Genomic DNA, 27,750 nt, shown 5'->3' on the forward strand with positions numbered 1-27,750 from the left:
ATATTTTTTTGCTGTGTCTTCCGTATTCCAAACTATCCAACTTTAATTACGCTGATGAAAAAAAACTGCATTTACTGCAATGATTTTCTTTATTTTGTCTGAGACGAATGCTATTAAAGTTACTTAGGAAATCTTTTAAATAAAAGACCTGTACAATAAATTTATTTATTTCCCCAAAACCATAACGCAACCAAATATTTTTTAATTATGTTAAAGCTAGACAATGTTATTCATTAAACTAATATATTTACAAAAAATAAAAATAAAAAAAAATATTTAGCTTAACAGATGACAACTCTTGCAGTGTTTTTTTCAAGATTTTCTACACTAAAAGAAAGCTTTTTAAATCAGTTCATAAATGAATTTAACACAGGTTTTAATGTGATAATTTATTTAGATCTATCCATATTATTAAGAACAATTTCAAGCAGTCGTTTAATTTTAGTTTGTATTTGTGTAATGATAGGAGGAAAGGCAATACATCCATTATTTTGTCTTCATCAACAAAGTGAACGTAGCTGTGAAAGTAACAGTCATCACAGTTACTTTCCTTTCAAAGTAACTGTCAATCTCTTCCAAAATCTCATTCAGTGCTCCAGCCTGCGTGACTCACCCGCTCTTAAAACATTTTAATCTTTCTTTGTATCCTGTTCAGCTCCTGTCCTCTATTCTTCTGCTATCGCCGTGTCCTGTCGAGCCTCATTTGCACAGTAGAAAAATCTGATGTGTTGTAGTAGAGGCCAGTGTGTGGGAGCAGTGTGAAGCCTGAAGATAGCGAAACTCAACAGAGAGAAGCGTAAGCTCCCAGTTTTGTACCTGACAAACCAAAGTGGTCTTTGTGTTTGTGTTTTTATTTATGTGTTTGTGTGTCGTTCCATTATGGAGTGTCTCTGACTTGACATACAGGAACAGTTCTTTTGCAGATGATGGTTTTTTTTTTTTCTTTTTCAAATTAGGTACAGAAACTTAGTCAACAAGTCCCTATATCAGAACTTTAAGATTGTCAAAACCTCGAGGATTTTTTTAAACTATAGAAGAGTTTAGTTGTATTTTTCTTTTTTTGACTGTTAAAGAAATTAAAGACATTAATTTGCTTTTTGTTCTCCTGGTCATCTGATGAAATAAAAACTAATTTAAAAGTGACATATATACCAGATTTTTTTTTTTCTCAGTGTGGCATCACTGTTTTAATTTGTCAAAAAAAACGGGGCTGAATTAGATGCACTACCTAATTATTTTCTGCATGTTCGCAGCGTCGGCATACATTCACATCAGAGTCCATCTGTTGCTTCGTTTTGGAACATTTTGTTTTTTTGTGTTGTTTGGCTTGCACATGTCATAGAGCTTTAATCATCACTCGTGGTGGTTGGGTGGTAAAATGCAGTCATTTTCTTTATTTGCTATAATGATACATACATTTTAGCTCATTCTCAGCCTCTTTTGTGGCTATCGCCGTGTTTGTTTCTCTTAAAGTCAACCCAGTGAAAGGGAAAGGCTGTCATATGTGGGATCATTTTTACCTTTAAAGCACAGACAGATGTAAAAAAATCTCATCACAGGGTAAACCAAATCATTTCTTCTCTACACTCAAGAATTGTTGCACATTTACCAGGATCTTCATGATGACAACGCCTTTGTTGTGTTTGCGGTTTTATATTTAAATCACTGCAGAAATCCCAAGCAGAAGTCACAGTGGGAAGTAATTAGGATGCATTAGTTCTATTTTATGTGGTTTTTATATTCCAGTTAAGCATACTTAATCTCTGTGTAATACTTAGCATCATCAAAGACAAAAACAAAGCATTAATTTAAGTAGTACTTTATGTCTGTAAAAGTTTAAAATTAACTTTCATATGCAAATATTTGGTTGTAAAAAACTAAAAACATAAGCTAGGAGTGGATTAGGTGCTGGATCTGTAGGATCATTATGTTGCACTATATCTAATGTCCAATAAAATAAAATGAAAATTAAAAAAGAAGCAAAAAGGGTTTTCCAAAGCCTCCCAGCTAAACAGTTTGTTGGCACGCCAGAGCCATGTGGATCCAGCTTTCCCATTCCTCTTTCAAGGATGTTCAAAGCTCCAAGGGGGGGCTCTGTGGCATCGAGCCCACAGAGACACCAGCGTAGAATCAGATGAACAATGAAAAGGTAAGCTTGGGAGAACAAACAATAAATTGTGATTGAACATCTCTGCCGCTTAGGTTCACTGCTTCAAGGCTGCCTATCTCTTTCAATAGAATATTCATTGCCTGTATTGTTTTGTGGAGGCATCTAACCTTTAGCTAAAAAGTAACAATGCAGTTCGACCTTGCTTTTCTGTCTCATTATCATGCAGCTTGCAATACAAACAAAAAAAAAAAAACGATCCTTTTGGTTCTGCTTTTATGAAAGAACTACAGTGACCCTTTACCTCTGCCTGTTCTTCAAATACAGATTATTAGAAAGTTTACACTCTACTGTAAATACAATTTACACATACCGTATAAAACATGCTAGATGCTTCAGTTTCACTTCTAGGAATACATAATTGCTTGTTTTGAAGGCATACTTAAGCATCAGTAGACAAGAGGAAGTCAGCAGTCCCCAAAGGCAGAGACAAATCTCATTAATGGATTACTTTTTTATGATGTACAACTAGAAGAGGTTATGAAGCCCGTGAGGTTTTCGGCATTTCACTCTCATTTCTTCCAAGCTGTCTTCCAAGAGCTGTAACTATAATGTCCCATAAAATTCATCACAATAATTTGAAATTAATAAATATACGTTTGCTTTTGTTTTGTGTTTTTCCTTCTTTACTCAAACATTAATAGTTGACCATCAATGTGCAGAATGTACCTGCATATGTGGGCTTCTTTATCTGGGGCAAAGGCCATGCCATTGTATCTATACATTCTTTGTTCTTTGGTTTATTTTTATTGCTTTATCAATTGTAATGTATTCATTGTTTAAATTTATCAGATATATTTGTGTGTTATGATTACACTACACTGGTAATAAAGGGTTTGCCTGTGACGCACATCTGTTTTAGTGTTTGACTTGAATGTTGTGCAGTGAAAACTGTCATATTGCATTTTGGTTCTTCTAGTTGAAATCATGTTTGACTGCTCTGATGCTGACGGGGTCCTCTTTGGTCTTGGTTTAGTTAACCCTTTAAGTGATTTGCCTAAACAGCAGCCGGTGTCACACAAAGGTAGGCTTTCAAGCCTTTGGCTTGACAGGAAACCAGCTGTTACAAGGTCAACCATCCCCTTTATTACTTGTTATTAGTCTGTATTATACCTCATTGGAGGTTTTGCATAAGCACACACCCACATGTACATGCTCACAGAGCAAATAAGCTCACCAAAGCAGTAGCTCAGGTCCTGACTCATACTTGTAGATGTGCCCTTGGGAGCCCAGGTAAACATCATTGCTGAGTTTATTCTGTGGCTAAAGGCTCTGGATTTGCAATTATTCTCTCTTAGGAGTTGCAATGTAGCTTATGGAAGGAAAAAGGTTCCTTTAATATTTAAAAAAAAGTTGTCTTCTTTATAGCTCTTACACTTCAAAACCATAAAAATGCATATAAGCCTCGTTTTCACTGAGCGGTTCGGAATGGTACGGTCCTGATCATCGTTTTGAGCATTTTCATTGTAAAATGGATCCATTAAACAGTACCAAACCGTACCTTTTGGAGACCCCCCTCCATTGTAGGTCCGGAATGGCTGGGGCGGAGCCACCTGTTGATTGGCAGAAAGTGATGTCGACATTAGTAAGACGTTTGTAAGCGTGCAGGTTTTTGTGGTTTCAATCCCGCCCGAAATCGTCTTTTAAACAACATTAAATTCCTGTTATACACGATGTACCAGAAGTAAAGAAACATAAAGGCTAGCTGCTGGATGACCTCCATTGTTGTTGCTTTTCTAGTCGTTGCACTACAATGACGCAATGACACGCTAGCGGTCTACACTATGCATGCGCCATGAAAAAAAAAAAACACTCAGTGGAAGCGATGATAATTGAACGGAAACGTTCTCTGTACCGTACCGGAACGCTCAGTGCAAACAAATTTATAGACTCACTTAAACATTAAGTGCAAGTATTATAATAGGGCTTGCAGCATCAATGAAAGTGCAACTCTTATCTGAATTCTTGATATGTTGCCTCTTTTCCTAAAATCTTGTTTAAGTCTCCAACGCTTAGATAACGTTACCTGTCCTTCTGTTTCATAGGGTATGGGTTTGCCTGTGGAGCCCAACAAAACAAAGCAGTTAGAAAGCAGCAAATATGTTCACACTGAAGGTGCTTTCTATATGCGTCAACTCTCTGAAAAAATAAATGATTAGATATGGTATGGACAAAACAACAATTGACATACATATCCCGTGACATGCACATAAGGGTTCCCTTATTTCAGAGAAAGCCCGGTGTGCTGCAGTGAAATATGCTTTTCATCTGCACTGACTACACTAAATTGGTTATATTTGTGTTTCGTGCTCAAAGAGACACAAAAAGGTTGTAAACAAGGCAGATCAGAATAGAAAACAAATCTATCTCTAAATATGTATGTTGATATATCAAGCCAGGCTGTAGAAATTCTGTGTCCATTTATCAATAAAGGCAAATTAGAGGGAAATGGGCATAGAACCATGTAATGCTCAATAGAGTACCTCATCCAAATTGACAAGCAAACCACAAAATGCACCTTGTTCTCGCTTTTACTCCTACTCCATCTCCCACTCTTTTGCTTTACTTGCTCTGCTCACTTATTATTCACCAACCATAGTCCAGTGCTAAGTGCAGGTGAAAAAAAACATCATTAAGTGAGAAGTGTGTGTGTGAGTGCGTTTATGTGTGTGTCCAAGGGAGAGAGTGACAGGAAGACAGATTGCTGCCCATTTTAAAACATGACATTCTAATCGGTGTGCATGTTAATTAAGAGACTTTATTGAAATGTTTCTAGTGGTTGGAGAAATTGGAGGCTTAATGAAAACACGCAGAGACTGTGTGTGTGAGAGAGAGAGTGTGTGTGCGTGCACACTGAAACGCTCTGAAATAGGGAAAATCCTTAAACACTTGCTCCCATTGAGGCTGTACATTTGTTTTCCAGAACATTATCTCTTTAGCAGATTTTTTCCACTTAATATTCGACTTTTAATTATGTGTTTGATATCTGAGTGAGTCTTAAAGTTGGTTTCATTTGACTCACTCAGATTTTCCTATTCGTCTCCCCGTTTCTCTGTATTCCAGCGGGGATTTGATAGTGACACTTGAACAGGCTTCACTGACATTTGGAAACTATATTACTTATTCGCCATATGCTCTAACTAGAGGCAGAGCGGGAAGTAGTGTTTGTGTGTGTGCATGCGTGAGCGTTCATGTCATCTGGGTGTTTGCACACGTGCTTTCAGATAGTAACACCAACACTGACGTGATTATTCGAAGTCCCATTTTAATGAACACTTCCCTGAAGCTCTAACTGTCAGGATTGTTGGGTTTTTTTGGTTTGGTTCAGGTATTTTAATTGTATTTTTCTTGTCTTTTGTAACATGGTTTTGTGCTATTTTTAGAATTCCGTGTCCTGCTCTGTAACACAATATCTAGAAAGTAATCTAAACAAGAATGTACCCTTCCTCTAGAACAGGGGTGTCAAATATCTGGCCCAAGGGCCGCATCCGGCCCCCCAGTTGGTTGATTGACAGTATTTTACAATCAATCGAGGCTCTGAACACAATATACAGTAAAAATAAAAAAAATAAAAAATAAAAATTGTACTAAGATTGTCTGCAAAACTGCAAGACAGAAAATGGGTCGGGATATAGTGACGGACCACATTAATGTCAACCTTACTCTCAGATCTGGTCAGATAATAGAGTGGTCCAGCCATATCTAAACTGACATCTTGTAGACGTGTGGAAGTTGTCCACTGACATGTCTCCCAAAAGAAAGTGTACTAAAATGTTTCTACCACGGTTTCAGGGACCGATCATTGACTTTACTTCCTGCTATTGGAGATTTTTTGTTTCACCAACATGCTGAGTTAGTTTTTTTTCTACTGCTTCTACGAAATGCCTCACTGTTTTAAACATTTTTTTTATTGTTCATCTACTGATGAAGAAATCAAGTTAGTTTTTTTTCTGTATCATTTCATGTCAAGCATTTCATCACATATCTGTTGCCTCAAAGGGGAACACATTCCCATTATTCCTTCATTAAAGAAAATGTGTTATCATGATTACATTTTAATGTCAGTCCACACTTTTTAAAATATCTGTTATAGTGAAAGAGTCAGGTAAAGAGTTCTATTTTTATTTTATCCTTGGAACTAAATGGTGTTCTTAGTTCATCTTTGGAGGTAAGCAGAGAAACTTTTTCTAAAACTTGCAGGACCACATAGAGCTCAGTTACAGCTGGTTGCCTCAATCGATGCTCAAATAAAAAAAGTCTTTACAGAGGGAACCTGTGCTGTAGAGCGAATGTCTATCCCTAGGCAGCACCTTAAGGCCTGCATCTTCATAGAAACTGAAATGTACATGAAGAACTGGCCCTTCACTGAGTTTATCCAAGACGAGCTTAGGCTGTAGTGCAGAGTAGAGTTTCAGTGTTTCTGGAAAGATGTTGTTATCCGTGGATCTGTGCTCTCCTTCTTTTGCAGCAACTCTTAAAGAGAAGCATGTCACATTGGACTGTCAGTTGACACGTGCCAAAGATCTCTTCTAATGTGCAGTTCAAGGAGAGATTGGTTTTCAACCACCTTCCTGCATTTCCTACAGGGAGAGAGGTGCCAGCATGCAGTGATAAGTGGAGTTGCTGGTGGTTCTTGACAGCCTTTCAAACGAGCCGTTAAAGCTGTAGGACTGAGTCTCCTTTTTCAGTGTTTATCAGTTCTTTTAAAGTGCTGCCTGCAAATACCTCTAAAAACTTGCAACTCAAGAGCTCGCTGTCTTCCATGTGTTACATGCTTGTTGGCATTCAATGTTACTTTGACTTTACATTCTACATCTGCTACTCTGATCACATTGGATTGATACGCTGTATGTTACGTCCTCTATAGGTAAGCCTGGCTCAGGTCTAGGGAAAATACAAAAGGGGACAATAGCAAAAACTGGACACCAATAAGAATAAAAGGAACACAGTTTATTAAATAAAGGTAATCATGTGTCTTGAAATGAGAGAACAAAAATTAAAGAATTAGTGAGCTGGTTAAAGCAAAAAAACAAACCAAAAGGGAATTATCCAAAAATAAAATAAGTCAGGGAGACTGCTGACCCAACCATGTGGTCAGAGTCAGCAGCTCCCTGCTAAGGGCTGCCTAATCAAAATCTACCTAAAGAAAACAAATAAACAAAGCCTGCAAATCAAGACTACCAAGGTTCAACCCCAAACTAAAATAACAAATCTCTGCACTGTAAGACAACTGAGGAAAAATAGAACAAACCATACCAACACATCTCATAGTAAAACAATGTGCTGCTCTGCTCCCTGCCTGCATCTGTCTTAAATAGCCAGCAGGTGCCAGTTAAAGCACATTGGCCACACCTGCCAGGTGAGCAGAAGGCCTGGATAGAAAAAGGTCCAGCAGTCGAAGCAGGACGTAAAACTGTAGTAGATAAAAACATTTCATTTAAAACAAATTTAGAAAATATTGACATTGAAAAGAGAAATTAGTATCTTGGAAAAAAACACACAATTTAGCCAGCTGGATTGTGTGCATAGGGCCTCCTTCCTCAACAAACACTCGAGGTAATGGAGCTCGCAAATAGCAGCATTCTAATCGAAAATTATTGGACATTTGTTTTTTCAAGGGCTCTTTCACGGACAGCCTCTCTGCCAAGTTATGTGGCTGTTGCAGATGGAGGACATACAGGATGATGACGGACAGACCAGGGACAGGTTGACAAACAAGCTCTGTCCACGGAGCTGTTATTGATTTCTGCTCAGAGGTCTCTGCTTGATATGGCTGCAGTCAGGGTCAGCCAGCTCTCTGACTTAGAGCTGCTGGACTATTAGCCTGCATAGGAAAATATGGGTGGAGACTCAGTTAAAGCCTTGGTCTGATTCAGGGATACGTGCAAAAAAAAGTTTATTATAAAAAGCTACAGGTAACAAAGCTTACAGGATTTTATGGTGTTTCTCCAATTATTCTTTTGGATAGTTATAGAGTTTCTCTGCAAGTAGTTTTATTTCTAAATGGAAATGTAATTCTGGTGCTTAGATTTGGCTCCAGCAGCTCGGAAAGCTTAATAATAAATCACTTAGAATTTTTCATAGATGGTAAAATATAATTGAAACAGTATTTGATATCGAAAAGGCATGCAGTGCTGGAACGGGCTCCACAGTTATCTCTCCTATAGCAAAATAATTTCATATGTTGCCAAGAGGTGCAGCTATACCTCGTTACCACAAGACTACACACGAATTGAGTCGCATTCGTTTGTCCTTACGTCACCCTTGTTTGCATTTTAATACTTCTTTCATAACAAGTTGGAAAAAGTGTATGCCTAAGACAGATTGTTAAAACCAGAGGCATTAGCTTCATTTACGTGATAAAGCCTCCTTCTTTTTTGCAGTTCAACCAGGTACTTTATTTGGCTTGCAGTTACATTTCCATAGACTTGAAAAGGCATACCAAAGACACAAATCGGGTTTTATATCATTTCTTTTCCTCATAATTAGAAAAAAATCCAGTAAAATATTTCTGTATAAAGTTTACATGGGTATGGTAGTGCTGTCCAGCATAAGTTGGGTCTTCTGTGTTCGCCAAGCGCCTAATGACAAAAAAGTTCCAATGTAAATAGGTGACGTCCAACGTCTGTAAGAACACAAATCAGACCAGTTATTAGCATGAGGTGAGTGTCAGCCTTGATGCCGGATGGGATTATGGGATTTGTGTTCCTCTACCTGGCAAGAGACATTTCTCCCCAGCACTGACGGCGCTGATGCCCTGAGGATTTTCATCTGTGCAGTGGAGCTCATTACTGCTTCTTGTATTTTTTAACATGCGTGCCTCTCATTACCTCCACTTTGCTGCTGCCGGTTTGATCTGTGACAGTGCACTGTTACCACTTCATGGCCCATCTGCAAATCGGTATAGGAGAGCTGACGGAACATATGTTATTTTGATCATTGGGAATATTTAGAATCTAGTTTATGAAAATCTAACCTACCCCTTAGTCATGTTATTGTTTTTCTACAGAATTGCTGTGTAATCCACTAAAACTAAACAGCAGGATTGTTATGTAAATTCCATTTTTACATGTTTAAAATCCATTCTTCTAAATATATCATGAACTTGCATAATAATGTTTTATTATGAAAGTGACGGGGGTTAATTAGATGCTCTTGGGTTCTATGACGGAAGCGCTGATGGTGAGGTTATTTCATAGAAGCTGTCTTAACTGTATGTTGGAGCGTTGCCAGGTTGGTGTCCTGCTGTTGAGTTACAACCTTCTGGACTCCAGTTTTATGCCTTTGCCCTAAAGGGTGCAGTGGGAGGGGTCAGCCTTTTATGTACTTTAATGATAAATAGATGAAATAAAGTGAATTTCAATACATTTAATGAATGGGGTTGTTTGTGATGCACAAAGACCAATTTAATCAAAAGTGGTTGTATTTTATATTTAAAGCTAAAAAGGATTGGATGCTTTTTAAATAAATTGGATGGCAAGCTGGTATGAAATGTGTGCTGGACCATCCACGAAATATGTTTTAAGCCTGTACAAGCAACTGCTGTCTAAATTAATGAGCCATGAACGCCTCCCTCCACTTGTGAAATGAATCGCCACTCACACAAACCCCATAAAAGAAATACATTTTATATCAAAACCCAATTTTCCTACTAACTGTGTTACATCATTGTAAAAATAATGAGTTATATTAATCTGAAGTGCATTCAAGAATCTTATATAAAACATGAAGTTTAATCTAGGGAATTTGTTTAAGTATTTCATCAGTAGCTGCAGCTTACCTCCACTGAACACAGCAATAAGTCTAAATGTAAATGTTTGGCTTAAGAAGAGTAACGTGGTTAGTTAGTCAGGGGGCCTGTCTTATCTGATTACAAACCCATTTCTTCTTCTTGTTCTTCCGGGCTCTGTTTAGATGATTAGGTTAGAAGTTTTTTTTATCAGGAGACGGACTTTTCACTTTCATATTACCCACACAAATGTGCACACATACTTGTCTTAGAGCTTTTAGGTCTTTTATGGTCCTTACAAGGACAAAAGTCCGTGGATAGCTTGATATTTTTATTTTTGGTGTTAAATCGTTTATGTGGAGGGTCATTTTATTGTTTTTCATTTATTTTGTCAGCAAAGGAAATTGTTAATTTCATGTGGTAATGAAATGAGTATTTAAGTTTAGGTGTTTTTTATCTGTACAGACATCCAAATCCCAATCTGGTCATATTTTGATCTATTATGAAAGTGTTCCCAGTAGTATTTTGATTTTAATTATGCAATTTTTAGCCTAAATAAAAAAAAAAATACTTTCTAGGACATAGTTATAGAAGAGAGGCAATAGTTCATCAGAAATTCACCTCTGAGTTGTGGGCAGGGCTACTGGCACGGAGGAAGCCTGCCCTTATTTCCCATCATCCATTAATTTACCACTCTCCCACAGGCCATCACAAACTCGACCCAACATTACAGGTGCAACAAGAAAGGTGATGAACAATACTGGAGTCATCCAGATTCAAATGGAGCTGGGAGCCTGTAGCCCGCCGATTGTAGCACCTATGTCTATTTTTAACAACTTTTTTATGTCTCCTCCTGATTCACAACTATTTGAATAATGAAATACTAAGGAATTCAGTTTTAAGCTGATTTTTTTTAATATACTGTATGTCCTCCATCATGAGAAAAGTGCTACACGAACATGTCAAAAGCACCAAAAATGTTCATTAGCATGGGTCTTTAAAAAACAAAGAAATAAGAGGACACTTTCTTTTGATGGACATTGTTTATCACCTCTGATGTTGGCAAAAAGTTTTGGCTTCAGTGCAAGCCTACTTTTTGATTAATATCTTATTCTTTTGGCAATGTGAGAATAACAACAATAACACCAAGTTGGTTTGGCAGAAATATTTCAGATATGACCTCTGAGGGGGTTACAGCAGAGCACCAAGCCCCTGCCTGCACCATGGAGTTAAAGCCTTCAGTAAATTAGTCCCAATTTCAAAAGGAATAGAGTGTTCTTGACAGTCCAATGGCTAGGGCTAACATTTTGGAAAAATGTAAAAAGTCTGGCTCAAATGAGGTCTGACCTCATCAATCGCCGTGTTTCATCCATTTAAAAGCAGACCCCCCGTCGCTTTATGCACCAAAGCTGCTTACCTTCATTCCCTCCTTTATTGCTACTTTCCATCTCTGAATTGCGTCTTCCTGGTAGGATGGCTCACTGTGCTCATGCACATTTTTCTTTGGCTTCCATCTTGGACTGTGAATTGGTTCCCATCTGGTTGTTTGTTTACCCATCCGTCAACTGCAATATCTTAGCCACCACTTCCAGAGTTTTGATTAAACCTGATGGGATGATGCATGTCTCCACTTTGATGTTGGAGTTCCATAAACAGAGCTCATTTCCAGAAGGAAGGTTGGGCAAAATATTATGATTGTGTCACCCACCAGACTCTCATTCTGCAGATTATAATACATTGCAAATATTAGATAATGCTTTTAGAAGGGTTAGGGATCTTTGAGCTTTTGGAGGAGACTAAGCCAGAGGTCTGCAACCTTCAACTCTGAAAGATCCATTCAGGTTGATTTCTCACTGATTACATCCCAGTAGGGGCCACAAAGTCTTCTTTCACCCCTTAAACATTTTTGCATGAATAAAACATAAATATTATTAGAAAATTAGCTTTTTTTCACTTTTGAGAGTTCCTTTCAAAATAAGACACCCTGCCACATATGATAAGTTCAGTGCAGCAAATGTAGTAGTAGCAGTAAGTGTGATGGTAGCATTGATTAAATAAAAATACATTTAATTTTACTGGTGTTTTTGCATTTCTGCTACACATGTAAATCTAACAAATCAAAATGAAATCCGAGCTAATTAAGTGACCCCTGCCATATTTTTCAAACACACTTAAAGTTCCTTGATTTTTTTCAAAAATATAAAATCTGCTTTATAATCTGGTGCTTCTTAATTCTGGTTGTGCTTATTGACGTCCATTGATTTTCTGTCTTACAGGACAGAAAACACAAAAAATTGCCAAATTGTTGTAGTTTGACTGATGTTACTCACTGTTCCAAATGTTTGTAAATGAATTAAAGTTTGAGTTAGTTTACTTTTTTGCCCCCTTTACTACTTTCTCACTTGTTACTTTACAGTTACTTTATAACATTTAGAAACTTTTTAAATTTTTTCTTTAATAAAAGAGCCACATGTGTCTCCGGAGCCGCAGGTTGCAGATCCCTGCTCTAAACTAACCCACTTCATTGGGAACTCAAGCTAGTTTGGCTCCTCATCAAGGTCATGATACTTAACCTTCCTAATTATTTAAATGCCATTCCGCTCTCTTTTCTATTTTTTGTGTCTCTAAAGTGTAAACTATTTTCTCCAGCTGATCATCATTTACAACTATGCTGAAAAATATACCACTGCAGCTAAATATGTTTGAAACGTTTGTCTTTAAAGATGTTCAATGCATCGTCGATTAATAATTCATCATTCTTAGTAGACAAAATCATCTTTACTATGAAGCAAAGAGAATAGCTAATGTTTTGTGTTAGTTATTAACCTATTAGGCTCTTTTACACAGACATGGTGCAATAAACTCACTTTAGTTCTTGTCTTATTTCATTAAGTAACATAATCTCACTGATAGATTTTTGTTTGTTTCACATTCATGGTCTGTCTGTAAATGAATAGTAAAAACTGTATTTATTACCAAGACTCATCATGTAGATTTGATCAAATGGCTCTTTATTAACTGAGGAAACTGACCTCCGGGGTTGAAAGCAGAATTGATTCCTTGTGAATTGTTGAACGTCTGCATCAGTCTGATGACGCTGGACTGTTGTAACTGCAACTGAAAAAGCTCAACAGAACCGCACTGAGCGGGAGATTCTCCCAGAGGAAAACCAACCAGCTTGTACAGTCAGATCTGCACCAACTAGAGGAGACACTTTGGACAAGTTAAACAGTGATAAATCTGTATGCCAGTATGATTTAAACCAAGGTTGCTATTTTCTGTCGACGACGTGTCATATCGTCGCCCCTGCAGGCCTCATATTGTCTGCACGTGACTCCTTAAGAGGTGAGGGATGATGAAAGAGTGAGAGGCAACTCTGACAGGCTTAACTTGTGAAGGGAAAAAGTACAAGCTTTGATTAATTGCCGTGGAGGTGATTTTGAAGGGAGATGCAGAGGGGTGTGAGTGTGTATGTGGAGGTGGCATTGGCTGTTGGCTTGTTTGTTTTTTTGTTCCTGGCCAGGTATCTGCTGTGAGAGGAGAGAAATGAATAAATTAAAACTCGGGCTTTGGTATTAAATGAATAAATTACTTTTTTATGTATTAAAAAAGAACCCCCCACTCCTGAAAAAGTGAAAATATAGTGAAAAGTCCAAAAACACAGAAAACAACTTTTCTAAGATGCACCGTAAATGTTGTTTGGGCCCTGAAGCATGATGCAGCAAAAGGCCAGTAGGTATCACACATAAAAACATTTGTATTTGCAGCTTGATGAATGATTCACCTGAAAACTGCCCCCCTTGCATGGACAGAAAAGATAATTTTACTGAGTAGTCCACCACCCACCCACAAGCCAGTTAATGTGGGCCATTAGTGTACATACGGTATAATTGGCCATTATGTTCTATTGAAAAGCAGTCCATCCAAGTCTATTGACTGGTTGAAGGCACACATTGCATTAGCTGACTTTTTTTTTTTTTTTAGACTTGCAACTGTAAAGAATAATTAATAGGAGTCTGGGAGTGGTAAACGTTTTAGGGGCTTAAATCAATTACAACATACAAACACAGCATTACTTTCGAAGCGGTCAGTTTAGTTTTTTTACAATCTATCTGCAGGCTGAATCATCAAATCTTCTGTTATATACTAAAAAGAAATAAGAGATGCTGCTTGTTGTCTGAACACTGTAAGTCAAGTTTTGTGGTGACTTTAAGTGCAGATTTGTTTGCATTCTTTAGTGTTTGTCTTTGCATGCACACACACACACACTTGCACCATTGTGCACACAAGGGCAGTCACTAAATCATTCATGCCCTGTGTGTGCACCCTAACCCTCTCCATTCCTCTCCATAATAGATGAAAGGTTTGATCAGCTGCCTGGATCAATACTTTGCACACAGTTTGGGATTTTACACACTTGACATCTGACCTTGAAATGTTCTCATCATCATCGCCACACGGGGACTTTCACCTTTGTCTTTCAAAGTTAATTTAATGAAAAATACACTCATGAGGTGAAGAAAAAACACAGATGGAAATTCTGCAAAAATACACACTGGTGCCAGTGATATGTTTTTGAAAATTCAAAACTGTTATATGTTTAAACCTCTATTTTAATTGCAAGCAGTGTGCACAATTTGACCTCTCTTTCCCCCATAATTCTCATTCATGTCTTTTATGGTGAAGAAAAGTGTTTATTTTTTTATTAGAAATATTGCATCCACTGGTCAGACTTCAGTCCTAAATCTGATCCATAATCTTTTATACCACAAGATTACTGCAGCAGTCAAAAAGATGGTGAGAGATGCCAGGAGCTTTTGCAGGAGATGTTTAACGGGAGTCATTTCAAATAAAAGAAACAAACTAAAAAAAAGTGGTTGGAATTCTTGTGTATCCTTCCACCCATCTCATGGATTTCCTGAAGCTAACCCTCTGTGTCACCACAAATAAAATCGCATTAAAAAATCCTAAATTCTCACTCCTATCATCTTTTGATCTATTTTAAAAGCATTCCTAATGGTTCTTGTTTTCAGCCAAAATCAAAAAACGTGTTTCGTTACCCACCTGCTTACGTGTTGTCCCACAACTAAAATGCTGACCAATGTAGAAGCTATCCAGTCATAAAGTCTTGAGCTATATGCCAGCTCAGATGAGGGAAAACAAAGACGTTAATGTATCAAGGCGTCTACAAGTGGATACATCAAATGGAGCGGCAAACTTGTGGTTTGTCCATTGTAATTTCTATGTCAAAACCACAATCTAGAATTCTGAATCCTGATTCACAACAATTTAATAAAAAATACACAAAAATGCAACTTGAAGCTATTATTTTTTTAATATATCTCATTCATCATCATAAAAATGCCAAAAGAACATGTTAAAATCACCAAAAACACAGTTTTCATTAGATTTGGGTTTTTAACTGTTGATCACGTTGTAAATTCTGGTTTATTTTTTAGAAACGTACTAATGACATCACAAGTAACAAATAGTTTGTAAGTATATTTTTTCAAAAAGTTCTGATTTACACATCAGCATTGGATTGCGTTTATACAATAACACAGAATATATTACTGTTAAAAAAACGTGTTTTTACTCAAAATCTTCTACTTCATGTTTGTAAAATACAGCAATTTTCATGACTTCATTTTTTTTCTATACTGAACTTCTTTTTCTTCATGTGAATAAATAAATAAAGCAACTTTTTAAATTTTACGTTTGTAATGTGTTCAAATATTTAAGGTAAAGCCTTCATGTCCTGGAACGGAATTCTAAAATTACATGATTTATATCTAAAAGTTTTTTTTTTTCTGCCTTTGGTTTAAAAATGATTTGCCTACAAGGCAAAACTAAATATAAAACAATGAATGAGTTTGTGTTGCAAAAACAAACCAGCTTTTTATGTACAAAATGAGGATTTTTAAAATGCGGCTCTTTTTTTATTGAATGTTTTTTCCTCTAAATGTTTTTTTGCTTTTTTGTTTAAGGTGGAATGAACGAAGAAGTCCTCCCTAAAAGCAGTAATCCCTTCATTTCTCTATTGTCACTAACCTTTCTTTGTGTCCAGTGAAATTCTGATTTTTAAAAACTATCAGTTAAGTTTCTGGAGCCAAAAGCTGCTTGACAGCAGATGGAATGCTGCTGCTTTGTCAGGGTCCAATAAGGGGAGGAAAAAAAAAACTGTTGACCGTGCTTACTGGATTTTCTGCTTCAGTACCGGGAGCATCAGCGTGGGAAACAAGCTGTTTCTAATTGAAAGCATGGGCCTGACGCGTTAACTTGAACGATGGCTTCACAGTCTAACTATAAATCCCTCTCCTCTGCTTCTGAGGTGCAAATGAGGCACAACTCTCCCTCCTTAGCATCAGCTCTCAAAGACATCCTCGTGTGGTGATTTTTTTTTTCCCTTTTAATATTGGTAAACATAGAGCTTTGTTACCACAAGTTTAAAAAACCTTTTCTTGTATTCAGGAAGCTTTATTGGCAATCAGTTGCAACCCAAAATCCCTTACTAGCAAAAAGTAAAGCAATGAAACAGTCCAAATATCTTGCTTCCTAGACAATGTTTACAATATAGAAGAATGTAAGCTAACTGCAAGCAATCACCTCTCTTTAGAGGTGGGGTAAAAGAAACCAGAAACACTAGAGGGCAGCCTCTGTCTCCCTACCCCTCTGACATAGACACACACACAGAAAAACATGCTGAACATTCAAAAATGAAAGTCAGAATGACATGTTTTCCCAGCTCTAAGGAGACAGTTTAAATTGTATTAATCAGCGCCTGCACTTCTGTAGTTCACTATTCAATTACAATTGTTGCATCTTCACTCCTCTGGTCTATATCTGTGTCTTCCTGTAGTCACTATTTATATAAATATTTACCATTGTTTTTCCCTGATTCAGCAGCACAGATGATATATTTAAACTCTTCTTTATTGATTGGAAAGTCGCCGCAACACATCCCAGCAAACTGTTCTTTTTTCCTGTTTCCTTGACATTTATGCTTCACTTCATGCTACCCACTAAAGCTTTTTTTTCATAGCTATGTCTTTTCCTCTTCTTTCTGTCTATGCTAAATGGGCTGCATTACTGTAATGAGCTGGTAATTTATGAGGGAGTAGTGCAGGGCTTGTATCATTTGCCCGCTGAGTATTTGGCCTCCCTGAGCTTGGCCACTCCCAGTGGAAGTGCACGCACGCACTCCTGCAGCCAAACACACGGGGAGACTGTCAGAAGTATACGAACACACACACACACAAAATGACAAACACTTTACCCGCCCCATGCAGGGAACCAGCACAGCAGCAACAGCTGTGAATTCTCCACCAGTACACACACTGGGTCCATTCAGCAACTGTACTGATGTGAACACAGAGCCACACATCACGTTACCCAGGCATATGTTCCAAGATCAATAAATAAAAGAGCCTTTGATAAATAATGAGTTATGAGAGGAGACTTATGAGTATTGAGCAACTTCTGCAGCCAGCTGCACTCGTGGAATTTCAGCATGGCGTCACAAAAGTGTAGTTTTACAGAACTCAATAATTAATCTAAATCTTTGCAATATCCTGATCATATTTTTGCTAAAGAAATCACAGATAATTAAATAAGTTACTTCAAACAATGTGTGTGCGGTTGTTACACAACGTTGACATTTGTTCTAATTTCTTTATTGGAATGTGCGTGAGCTTGATTTGGAAATATGGAGCAGAAGGAACAATCAGGTGACTTCCATTTACATCTGTTTGAACTTTAAAAAAAAAAAAAAACCTCCTTAGATTACCATTATTTTTGCCGCTAGAGTTTTTCTTGTTGTTTTTGTCGCTGTGTAACTGAATAGACTTGTTTGTACCAGAGGTGAAGAGGTGAGACTGGGTCAAAACAAAAGCATGGGGCAAAGAATAAAAAATAAACTTTCTACAAAGCTTTCTTTCTTCTCGCGACATCTCTAAAGCAAAACATCTAATACGCTGAATTATAAAATATTTGTACTTTGGAAGTGCAAGCTATACCCATGTGTATAAATGGCCTCCCACCAGGATGTTAAACACCATGGCGACAGACAGTGACCCTAGGTCAAAGGTCATCAGAACTGCTGAGATGGTGACAGTGACCCTGAACACAGGAAGATCCCTTAAAAAGGATCAGAATGGGGTGGAGAGATTGTATTAAGCACAAGGGTATCGCTAACATCAATGGGCAGAGCCGAGAAATGAAAGGGTGACAGGATGTGAGGGGAGGGGGCTGTGAGAAGTCAACCAAGATGAGACGATGAGCCGAGGAAGAAGGCAGGGGACCAAGGAAATGATGGGAAAATTCAAAGTAATTCAGCTACAGGGGTTAATAATGAGATTACCATCTTAAACCAAAATGACTCTCACATAAGAAGTCCCACAGGTTGTTAGAGAAAGCAGTGGAACGACTCAGAAATGATATAAATTACACAATACTTTTTTTTATTTTTTTTATTAATGCAGTAGATTTTCAGTTTAATTTAAAAACATTCCAAGCTAAAGCACGGTTTACTCTATATTTGTGACTGATTAGTCTGCATTAGTGTATTCAGACTGGACACCTTTGGTTCGCTTTAAGTGAACCAGAGTTTTCTTCCTCCAATAATCCGGAATACACTTTGAGTCTGAATACAACTAAGTGGACCCTGGTCTGAGACCAGGAACCGCTCTCAGACCTATCTTCTGAGGTGGTCTCGGTTTATTTCCATTCGGACTGAGCTCCAGTTCACTCTGAGTTGCCTCAGTCTGAATAGGCTCCATGCTCGGAGTGGAACAGATGGACCAAAATGCCCACCATAGCTGGACATTACGTGATGTAAGCAAAAAGCTGCGGACAAACATGTAGCAGCGATAAGACGTACCAAAGCCGGAAGTAAAAAGCGTTGTCTTCTATTGAAAAATCAACCGCTATTATTTAGTTCTATTTGTCAGAATTACCATTCTTGCTCTGGTGTCTCTTTTTAGCATATTCTTGCTAAACCTCATTGTTTAATATATATATTGTTTCTTTATTGCAAGTTATTCAAGTTATAAACTGACCAATCAGATGCCTCAATAAGAACATGTGGTGCCCGTTGGCTCCACCCCAAACGTTTGATTGACTGATTCTTAAACCAATCACTGCTTGGTAACATCGTCTGGTCCCAAAATGGCGAAGTCGGGCGTTATCTGTACCGCGAAAAAATCTCAACTGAATTGCCTACATTTTGTTGGCGCCCGAGGTAACGGCATTGTTCCATCTCTATTCATGTCAATGGTTTGAAAATGCCCTTAAGCTAAACTTCTAGCACAAGTTCAGGCATGTAGTTTTTTTTTTTTTTTTGCATAATTTTTCAAAATATTAGAAATAATGAGAGAAAAGCATTTTTCTGCCTATTTTAAACATTGCCTCTCTCACTTTTTTACAATGTATAAAGAAAAACTTTTCTTGTTGTTGTTGCTACGTTTGGCTTGTTGTGTTGTTCCAACAACTACATCCAATTAAAAAAAATACTGTATTTTTTATTAGCTGTTCAAACTGTGCCACAGCAAAAAAAAAGAGGTTCTTAAACTATATTTTGCATTTAAGAACACTTGGTTTCCATCAAAGCAACAGCCTCAAATAAGGTGGGAATCATTCTGTGTGCGTCTGAAATGAGCCTTGGGTAATGTTTGCAATAAACTGCAAAAGATGTTTGATCTATAGCCAGGTATTGATCAAAAACAACGCCGAAGCTCATGAAAATGTGAGTTTATGCATCAAGCACTTTGGTTAAGTGTGTAGTGCATGTCGTAATGGCACTTGACTTGTGATATAGGGTTATGGCCAGGTATTGATCATAAAACATCACCTTTAGTAAAAAGCATTTAAGACTTGACTTATAACAGACTTGTAATTTGTTATGAACTTGCATAAAATGGAGTAGACTATCTGCCAAACCCCAAAAATATACAGAAACATTACAATTAAAAGACTAAACATTGTATTCTAGCCTCAAGTGTTGGAATTCAAACTATGTTATGTTCAAGAGACAAACCAGATCCAGTTTCTTAACTTCTTTTGCAGCAAATTTCCATTCAAATTTGTTCTTTTTGTAGAAAGTAAACATTTTAACACATGCTAGTAACTCTTCTTGGATTTTATCCAAATAATTACTTCTTAAACAATTATATCGATGAGTATCCGGTTTGTGTCTTTTGACCAAATTTCAACTCACCCATTGTTTACAGGGTGTAGCACAAGGCAACTGGGTCTGTTGTTGGCTTTTTAGATCAGCACACTGCAAAAAAACAGCATTTTAAGAAAGTTAAAATAGACCCATGTTTCAAGAAAAAAAGAAGTATTTTCTTAAAATAATACTATCCAGATTTTTTTAAAAAGGAAGATAATCTTAGTTTAAGAAACTGTCTCAGTGACTAGATTTTTTTTAATGGGAATTTGTGGTTAAATCACTTTTCTTACCCCATTGGAAGATTTTTTTACTTATTTTTCATGTTTTAAGACTTTTTGACTTATTTCTAGGGGGTCTGTTTTTGCAGTGCAGGGTGGAGTTGGCTTAATCAGGGTCATTTCTTGGGTGGGAATACTGGCTATTAATGCTCTGCTTTTTCAGTTCCACTAATTACCATTGCATTATTTATTTCTGAAGGGTTTTCAGGAGGTAATTACACCCTTAATTCACTAACTGAAAAAAACACAGTTGGTTAACAAACAATTTGGTGGATTTTTATCAGAGGTTTGGGCAGTTAAAGTGTGTTTCTGGTTAATGATTCCCTATGGGTTAAAGCAGACAGAGTGGACCGTTAAAAGCTGAAGATAAGACGTAGATTCAGACTCGGTGGCATTTACAAGGAAAACTGTGTGTTCCAGGCAGAAACAGAAGGGTGTTTTGAAGGAGAAAATGTAAAAAATATGGCAGTGGCACCAGTGTATAAAAACAAAAACCTTTTTGAATCCTTAAGCCACTCGCAAAAACTTAAATAAAAAGTGAGCTTTCGATAACAAGCTCTATTAGATTTCTTGTAAAATGTTGTCAGTATTAAGATTGGCAGAGAATGCTATGCTGTGTTAACCTGTACTCCGTCTAAGCAGCATGTAAAAGCAGCCAATTTCTTCTCAAACTCAATAGGCGCGACGTAAAAGGGGCCCGTTTCTGGCCTCTGGATCCAATAGCACCGTGTAATTACTTTAAAGGCATGTTCCATATACTGCAGGATTAACTGTAATCCATAACTATGTCATGCTCCGTTAATTCCAGACAGACACAAGAAACTCTCTGAATTTGATGCCTTCTGTCTTCATCTTTATCTCCTCTGCTACTTTTAGGCATCATTATCAGGTTTGTCTCACCTCCGTATATGAAAAAAAAAAATCCATAAAGCATTTTGTTCCTCATTGTATGTGATATCAGATCTCACGCGCTGCTTTCCTGTCGTACACAGTCAAAAAGGGGAAGAAAAAGACAAAGTAAATAGGAAGGATGAGGCAGAGGATGTGGAGGATTAATGCCCTCAGTGGAGAAGTCCATGGAGGCTCTGCTGATGTAGATTTGAAATGGAGATTAATGTTCTTGTTTGAGCTGTCCTCTTTTTCTTGATCTTGTTTAAAGGGTGAAAGTCAATAGTAAGTAAAATAAAATAAGCACATTTAAACTACAATGGGCCATTGATGAGTTTTATTGGAATTTTCACTTAAATAAGCAATTTACTTCACTGGGTTTTGCAACCTTTTTTTACTTTACTTATTTTTTTTACTATATTTCTAAAAAATCTTTATTTGTAAAGTTGTTTTTCCTAATCTTGTCATTGTTTTCATTTGATTGAGGGTTCAAACCTTTAATGAGTTCTGGGCCATGATTTCCTCTTCAAAAATTGTTTTGTAAAAAAGTATACTATTATTGCTATTATTTGTTACCTATTTAAATGTCTATCAGTTGTCAATTTTTATGAAATTCTACAAAAGGTAGTGTATCTGAAAATCACTTTTAAATAACTTTTTCACTTTTAGTCATTCAGTTTTTGTAGGAGCTGTGAACTAACTGTTGTTTGTATTAAGATGATTGAATATTGTTTTTTATTATAGTATTGTTGCAGTCATATTGAGCAGGTAATCACCTGGCAGGTCACACGTTTGTGGGCGGAGACATTTTTTTATGATTATAACTTACCTGTTGATTTTGCATCTGTAAGTTAGAGGGGAGAGGGTGAGCTTTGTTACCACATTTTTTGTTGACCACTTTTTTTGTTGCTTTTTTCCCACATTTTTTATGTTTTTTTTTCCTTTTACTTACAAAAAGCCAGAGTTTAATTATCTTTTTTGTCATTAATAAAAGGTTCAAAGTATGACCTCATCCAACTCCCTTTGTTTAGCGCCTCACACAATAACCAGCCCCGGCGTCAGTCTCTCAGCGACTTTGGATTTTTTGTTATAGTCGCTACATTTTTGTTTAAAGTGCTTATACCATGCTGAATCAACTTTTTGAGCTTTTAAATGTATTATAATGTTCATTTATAACTATAAACAACCCCAAAGCATTATGTCGATCCAGTCATGCATCTCTGAGTATTCCTCTAACAACCTGCGCTCTGAGCACCAGCCCCAACCCTCAAAAACTTGGCATGATTGGCATGAAAAGGAAGAAGATTGATGATCCTTCAAATAAAAAAGAAACATCCACAGCCACTGCTGATTAGGACATAATATACTGTTCTCATCATTTAAATAAGTGTTGTTTTCTACATTTTGTGACCAAATTTGACCATAAAACAAAGCCATTAGCCATCACCATTGTCTGTGATGGAAGAAACACCAGGCTCTAATAGACACCAGGCCGGCTGCCAACTTTTTGGTATAAACGCAGAGGCTTCAACTGGAAGATATACGGTATTCACATTAATCTTTGCAAAAAATCCGGGTGTTGTTAGTTTTGTTTTCTTAGTTGTAAAGATTTGGCAGCCTCTTTCATATATATATATATATATATATATGTACACATTAACAATAATAAATACAGTATTTTAACATTTAGACTTTTTTAAGGTATGGTAGGAAAATGTGAGAAAATATATTGAAATCAATCATCAAATCTTTAAATTAGTAAAAGTATGTATTTTAAGCTGAAGTGTCCAGTGGCATAACATTAGAAAATATTTGATTGTCTTTTTTTATTTAAAAAAGCATTTCAGTTTTTATTGGCAGTACATTTTTTTGTAGTTTCTTATAACCTTTTTGGTAAAGTAGAAGATTTTTTGTTAGTTTTTTTTGAGTTTCAAGAGTGTAGGAATGGCCCCACAGTGACAAAAGAATTCATAAAGAAAAAAACAAAAATGCCACCTGGATTCTCCCAGGTAAGGAAGAGGCGGTTTAGGACCATCTTCTATCTGATGAATATTGCTGACCTGTAAAGTGAAGTGATGCGCTCTCCGGCAGTGCGTATGCGTGTGTGAATTGGCGAGAAAAGCGTGTTGTAGGTCACCTGTGTGATAACTCCATCTCTCCTTATCACCTCCTCATTCCATCTATCTGTCCTTGCCCATCACTCGATCTCTCCCCCCTCACTCTTCCTGTCACTCACTCACCTTTCCAATCTTTCCCAAACCTCACAACTCCTCAACAAGGTTATCACACATCCACCACTAAAACAGCTTTTGTGTGAGTGTGTATTATTTTCTGATTCTGGGACACCATGAAAGATGTGTTGTTCTTTTTTTTAGTTTACTGATGATATCACGGTTTAATCAATCCATAGTTTTTTTTTCTGTCACACACACAAGAAGAAAATATCACATAAAAACATAAAGTGCCACAAAAACTCTTCAGTGTCAGCTGGTTTGCATCACATTAAGGCCTAATTAGGAAAATGTACATGCACAACGCCTTCACTGTGCTCCGAGTTAATTCATCTCCCACGTTGAGTGTGCTCCACCATAAGGTGCTCTTCCCTTCTTGTGTCTCACTCAATCTGTTCCTCTTTCTCTCTTGTATCTTCCAAGCAGGCCTGAATAGTTTAAGATCCCTTAGCCTTTGATTGCATTAACCAAAATGTCAGGACAATGAGAATCATCATAGTGAACTTTTGCCCCTCTAACTTCTTTTTTTCTTTATATTTGCTGCTTTTTGTTTGACTTTTGAATATGCAGCTCACCAAAAGTTTACTGTTTTTCATTCAAATGCGGAAATTAAGAACTTAAATTTAACTTCTCTGCTTATTCAGGCAAAGGTTCTTTCGCCTTTCCCACCTGCTGAGCATGTATGTTTCACATGCTACTTTCAGTTTACAGTTTACCAATTAGTTTGGGGCCCCGGTCAGGCGGCTCTCTTTGAAGATGAAGATAGACTGTTCACATGTCGTTTTCCCAGGCCAGGCATAAAATAAGTTCAGTAATGTCCATGTCCTTCCTATTTGAAGCTGCATTCTCACTGGCGCCACTGTGCATCATAGGATTCCAGATATCACCAATAGGAAGCATGATGCTACAGCCAGGATCTGGACAGATAATTGTAGGTTCTTTCTTAATAGTCAGTGGCTACATTGTTTTATCAGTAACATTGCATTTTACAAGCATTTTGTTTTTGGAGCTGTGAAACCGTACAATGTAATTACATTCTGCTATGATACCAAATGATTCCCTCAGGCATTAATCCTTGAAATATATTGTGAATAAACTGTAAATAAACTATGAAGTGGCATTTACTTGAAGTGGAATAACATGAATACTTTTATTCTTAAAAAAAATAATAAAACCTGAGCATAGAACTTGAGCACTAAGTTCCTGAGCAAAGCACGACCAACCAATTGTGGCATGTGATTGTGATTCTTCTGTCAGCGAATCTTTTTTTCCTGCAGAGCTCTGCAGTGCCCTTAGCTCTAAGGAACTATGAAAAGTGGAGCTTAAGTTTCTATGGGGACGTTGATCAGAGCGACCTTAAGGGGCATTTGCATGTCTGCTTCTGGGAAAAAACAAGTTGTTTAATAATATGAGTTTGACATGTTTTGATTTTGTCAATGTTGAAGAGATGAGTGATGTAGATATTTTTACTTCTTGTTGATCCTCAGGTTCTCACTGATAAAATCCACTCGGCACCATTTCTTGAAATGTTTCCTTTTGTATGGAATTGCAAAACCTGATCATAATTAAATCCACTGGAGTCTGTTATTATTAAAGACCAGTCTCTACATGTTGTAGTGATATCTGGCTTCTCTTTTTCACTGTGTACCTATGGATTATCGTGTCTAAAATCCTCTTGACAACATCTCTGCTGGCTCTCTGCATTTTTCTTTATTCACAGAAAGGAACTGACCAATAAAATCCAGTCAGTCAGTGATGAACCAACAAACCTATATGCACAACCTATGTCCATACGGTAAACCATCATAAGTGTTTTTAAACACCACTCTAATCTGAGTTTTCTATTTTATTCACATAAAGTGTTTAAAGAGGGGATCTCCGTTTTTATTACACATGAAAACACAAAGACGAGTCCTTGAGCATAACTGTCCAACTCTAAAAAAAAAAAAAAAAAAAAAAAAAGTCCCCTACCTTTTCATTGTCACATAAAGCTGCAAGGAAAATGTTCATTTTAGCCAGGAACATCATATATATTTGTATTATTTTCTATGGATATACTCATATTAATGTAATTAAAACCCTCTGTATGTTTGGCACAGAACCACTCAAGTAAAGTCTTTTCTCTGGAAGCTTTTAAATTCATTGATAAAATAGCTTAAATTGTCCTAGAGCTCTTTGAATTTCTCAAAATTTCTGTGAAATTGCTGTTTCCATAGGAGCATCATAATATTTTCTCTTCAGAAAGTCTGTCACTCTTTGACAGAATTGCCCTTTGCCCTCTAAATAGTGTTTTTATTTTACTATAGAAAATGCATCATGCAAGCTGTGTATGCAGCTGGATAAATAGAAGATTGATGGCTGTCCAGAATGATCACAACTGGACCTTAAGAGGAGATATTGAGTAGAACTTTTGGTTTCTCTTTGTGATGGATTTGCTTCACACTTTACCTCTTTCATAGTGTTCTGGGAAATTTGACTTTGATAGCAAACAAATAAAGGTAGAAAAGCAACAACAAAGAAAACTTCAATATTTAGAATATAATTTAGCATGTTTATGACATCAGAAACTATCTGTAAAGACTAATTATTTGACACTTTTATGCAACAACCTTTTTGCATTTATGACCTACTTAATTTACCTTTTAAGACCCAAGCTAATATTTGAGCTAACCCTCTACACACAGTCACTGGACTGCAGTTCAACAGCATTACCCACCTGTGGTCATATAAAATCCAAGATATGATGTCCACTGATGTGGACACTTGGTCTTAAGAGCTTAATCACATCTTTCATTAAACTATTTAAAGGGAGAATGCATTTAAATATTCGAAGGATGAAGAAAAGCTTAGTATCGAAGGTCAAGTCACAGCTACTACAACTCCTTTTGGTTTGGTATTGGCTAGAATGAGAATCACCTATAATGACTAAAAAGAAGAAAGACAAAAACTAAACCTGTGTATGTTTTTATAAACATCATTACCATTTTTAGATTATTATTGTTTCAGAAATATGTGTTTTTATCCAAATTAGATTGAATAATGTGAAGTAAAACCACGTATCGAGATCGGTGTTTTTGGTTCACTTCAATAGAGTCCAGAAGCAACACAAAGATTAAACAAAAGCAAAAGTCTTATAAAACTATGTTCATATCCTCAGCAATAAACTTGAAAGGTATGCTGTCTGGAAAATATCAACCATACTTTGCCTTTCACTGCTGTTCACGTTGCTTTACCCAGACTGAAACATGGTGCATCTTTCAAGACATTTTGTCTTCACCGGCTGTCGTCCAGGTTACAGCAGATAATCAGAGGAATGGCTTTAGAGCAGTTAATGGCACACCATAATTTAGAAGAATGCAGCAGGTGAATATCTAAAAAGGTTGAAAAAGGCAGTTAACCTCTTTAGTTTTTCACATTTAGAGACAAAAGAGTGAGAAGCTGATTACAGAAGGTTTCCTCTCAAGTTGACCAGTTGTTGACCCTGCTCCTAAGGGTGCTATTACCTGCACCTCTAATCCTCCTTTGGACAAACATACCATGTACTGAGTTAGATAACATAAATCTTGTCCCTGATGTGGGGAAATATATAGGTTAGGGAACCTGATTCTGAGGATTATGTAGAAGTTAATAGAACACCAGTGATGTAAAGGTATTACTTTATGGCTTACTTCTGGAAGCCATTTGTCTTAGGCTAGTTTTACTTACAAGCTTGTGGCAATGCAATAATTAACTCTCAACTTCTTCTCCTTTTGGCTTTTCACTTTGGGCCTTGCTGCCCTGTCTTCTGCATCCTCTACTTTAAAACTGCCACCTTCATGTCTTTGTTCACTGCATCCATAAACCTCCTCTTTGGTTGTCCTCTAGGTCCCTTGTCTTGCAGTTCTAGACTCAGTATCCATCTACCAATATATTCTCTGTCTCCCCTCTGAACATGTCCAAACCATCTCAGTCTGGCTTTCCCGACTTTATCTCCAAAACCTCTAACATGTGCTGTCCCTCTGATGTATTCATTCCTGATCCTATCCATCCTGGTCACTCCCAAAGGGAACCTCAGAATCATCATCTCTGCTACATCCAGCTCTGCAATCAGTGCTACTGGCTCTAGGCTGAACAACATGGCTGGTCTCACCACAGTTTTGTATACCTTTCCTCTCATTTTTCTCCACCCATTCCAACCTGCCTATACTCTCTTCTTCACTTCTTTGCCACACTATCCATTACTCTGGACTGTTGACCCTAGATGCTTAAAGTCCTCCATTTTCTTTTTTTTTTCTTCTCCTTTTAAATCA

At 37.1% G+C, this 27,750-nt stretch overlaps 1 protein-coding gene across 1 annotated transcript in view; it reads left to right on the top strand.

Annotated features, from left to right (window-relative positions):
* Window positions 1–27,750, top strand: part of fbxl17 (F-box and leucine-rich repeat protein 17) — a 229,773-nt gene that overhangs the window by 175,118 nt on the left and 26,905 nt on the right. The window lies entirely within an intron of this gene.

This window comes from Oryzias melastigma, linkage group LG9 (assembly GCF_002922805.2).
Source record: "Oryzias melastigma strain HK-1 linkage group LG9, ASM292280v2, whole genome shotgun sequence".
NCBI classification, from domain to species: Eukaryota; Metazoa; Chordata; class Actinopteri; order Beloniformes; family Adrianichthyidae; genus Oryzias; species Oryzias melastigma.